This window comes from Odontomachus brunneus, unplaced genomic scaffold, assembly GCF_010583005.1.
Source record: "Odontomachus brunneus isolate Ranch 3 - 2012 unplaced genomic scaffold, Obru_v1 Obru_scaffold_137, whole genome shotgun sequence".
NCBI lineage: Eukaryota > Metazoa > Arthropoda > Insecta > Hymenoptera > Formicidae > Odontomachus > Odontomachus brunneus.
In genome coordinates this window covers 24,568-27,931 of record NW_022639587.1, presented here as the reverse complement: position 1 = coordinate 27,931, position 3,364 = coordinate 24,568, and positions in this window count along the sequence as shown.

Genomic DNA, 3,364 nt, shown 5'->3' with positions numbered 1-3,364 from the left:
CCTCTCTCTCTCTCTCTCTCTCTCTCTCTCTCTCTCTCTCTCTCTCTCTCTCTCTCTCTCTGCTCTGCTCTGCTCTTCTCCTCTGCTTTACCCTTCCTCCCTCTTTCCCCGTTCTGTAGTAAACTTTCCAACATCCAGTGGGGCCACCCTTCCCGCTTGTTTTTCTTGCAATCTACGTTCACGTGAATATTTTACAAAAACGTGGAGAATGTGAGTCAGTGTCAGCTGGACGATATTACATCCGGCGTTTTGCCGTCGCACGACACGTGAGACACGCAAAACTTGACAAAAATATAGTATCTGCCTGTAAATCCGAAGCTTTGTTACAATGATTCCACATATACACAAATCGAGCATTTGCATTCGCGTTAAATTTTAACGTAAATCTACACTCAGAGAAAAACATAGTATTGGCAACTATATAGTCGACTTAAACTTTAGTTGCAATAACTACACAATGTAGTTTATCTATACATGTGTATATATAAAATAGAATGTCTGCCTTTATGTTCTCTATTAACTTTGACTGATTCGGGCCAATCAAATTTTGCATAGTTTTGCACTCTAGAATCCTGTAGAAAATATAAATAAATATATATCATGAGAGAAACTTGAACACATCTTTCCTCTTGATTTTATCCCTTAACACTTTGTAATAACCCGGATAACGCCGAGGTAGTTTAAAAGCTAATTGAACTATATACTTTAATTCAACATACAAAACTCGTATAGATAAGGTGACTAGATTTCCGAGCCCAGAATTCGGGATACTTCATAAATGTGTGAAGCGGGGGGAGGAGGATAAAAAGATCCGAAATTTATTTGACAATCATTGAAAATGATGACAAATTGGTGTCCCGAATAGCATTCGAAAAAACTCGGAACAAAGGATGAAAAATCGGGATGTCTGAGGCCCGATTCTTGACGGTGTGCGAATGAGATACGCATGCGAAAATCTACAGTATATTTGACGTAAACTATACATTTTTACATGCGTATCTCATTCGCATACCGTGAAGAATCGAGCCCCAGGTTATCTTAGCTATATGTGTCCAGAAAGGAGGAGATTACTCCGTAATAATAATGTACTTACGATATCCTGACGACAGCATGTCGTTATTTTCGGCACTCTAATACTTATTTCCGCAGGAGACTCACAGGACACAAGCGAAAGATATATGGAATACGGAGCGTTGTGTCCATGACAGTTGCTCGATATGAAAAGATCGCAGACGCGCGCACTGTCAATCACGTACACCAAAAGTTTATTAGCGCGCCGAAAATGCCAAAAGTGCGTGAAATGAATGTGAACGCGCCAGTAATGCAAACAAGGTCTACATCGACGCAATCTGTACGGTGGACATCTTAACCACTTGCTCGAGTTACTAACCACTCTAGACCAATCGCGTTCGTTTCACACTACGAGGTTGTCATCGTAGTTATTCAATCTAGGTATTGGTAATGAATCGCGCGAAATGCTCGATCTTTTCGCGCCATTCATGCTTGGTATGGTGTGCCAAGCAGCAGCCATGGGTACACATCGATCCACATCGCTCCGCGTTTCTCGCGTCTTTTATCCGTCGAAAGTGCGTCTCGCACGTTAATAAATGTCGGGAGTGTCGAAAATAGCAATGTGCGATCGCCGGGGCGTATTGTGAAGACATGTATAAGTAATCTTCTCGTTTCTCCTCGCGATATATGTATATGAAAAAATTCTGGACAAAGAGTGATAAATCGGAACTGTCTCGAAAAAATCGTGACGTCTGGTCACCTTAGTATAGAGGAGAGTTATCGAAATCGTATACTGAGAAGAAAATGTTTGGTATTTAAACTATAATCGTATAGAAAAATAATTACTATAAATTATGGTCAATGAAACTATTTTATATTAAATTCTGCTATAGCGTAAGTGATAATAACCTTATATGCTACCACAACTATTTTCGTGTTGGAACAATTAAAAAATGTAGATTAAAAATAACTATAACTTTTTTTAAATCAACTATGTTTTTCTCTCACAGTGAAAACCTCTTTCACTAACTCATAAATTTTTTTGTTAGTACTGAATATCAACGACATATCCAAAACTGTAAAAAGGAAAAATAAATGAGCAATGAGAAATATAAACTGTTTATATTATATCTTATATAAATGTTTATATTATATCTTATTTTGTGCGTGTTACAAGCACTCTTTAAAAAATCTGGCACTATTTGGAGGATACTCCAAATTACACTCTATACTAAGGTGACCGGCACGATTTCGACAACTGTCCCTTACAAGGAAACACCGCGAACCCGAACTTTTTTATTTTGATACACTTTTGTGAGTATATAGAGTAAATCAATACATGAATAGCGGTATATTTTATTTGTGCCCTATCGTTATTTAAATGTATGATTTACACTCTCTAAGTAAAAAGAACAATTCTAATTTTTCGTATATTACTTTTAAATTAAAGGAGATACAAAAAGTTTTTTTAATAAAAGTTTAATGGTAAATTAAGTGCTGTAAACTGACGTAAGCATAAATAAAAAATACCTTTTTTATTCTAAAAAAAATTTTTATAGGTATTTTTTATTTATGCTTATGTTAATTTACAGCATTTAACTTACCATTAAATTTTTATTCAAAAAGTTTTCTTCTATCTCTTTTAATTTAAAAGTAATACACGAAAAAATGTATAAGTGTAAAATACACGAATCATCCTGTTTACTTTGAGAGTATAAATCGTACCTTTAAATAGCGATAGGGCACAAATGGAATATACCGTTATTCATGTATTGATTTACTCTACATATTCACAAAAGTGTATCAAAATCAAAGAGTTTGGGTTCGTGGTGTTCTCTTGTTAGCTGTCACCTACATAGTTGCCATCATCATGTCTTTTTTCCGAGTATAATACAAACGTATTTTGCAATCGCGTTTCTATAACTTTTCGAGACACGATGCAGTTCGGCGGTACTCAATGCGCAAGAAGCGCGTGATCTTCGAAACGCTTCGCGGAAGACATAAATGCAGTCCGGATAATGCAGTGGAATGCAAAATAAGGTCCTACAATATAATTTTTAACATTCAAATAATGTAAGTTCGATATCGATCTGTGGTTCACGCAGGCAGCATCGACGAAGCTCTTCTTCTTATTTACATAACCGCGTTAAAGGGAGTATATTTTATTTTCGGTTGAAGAAAAATAATGCGCGCGAATTCCCCCTGAGGCGACCGAGAACCGTGTGGCTCTAATCTAAATAATCAGAAATATTCTAACATTATTGAATTTACTGTCCTTCCTCTCTTTCTCTCCCTCTCTCTCTCTCTCTCTCTCTCTCTCTCTCTCTCTCTCTCTCTCTCTCTCTCTCTCTCT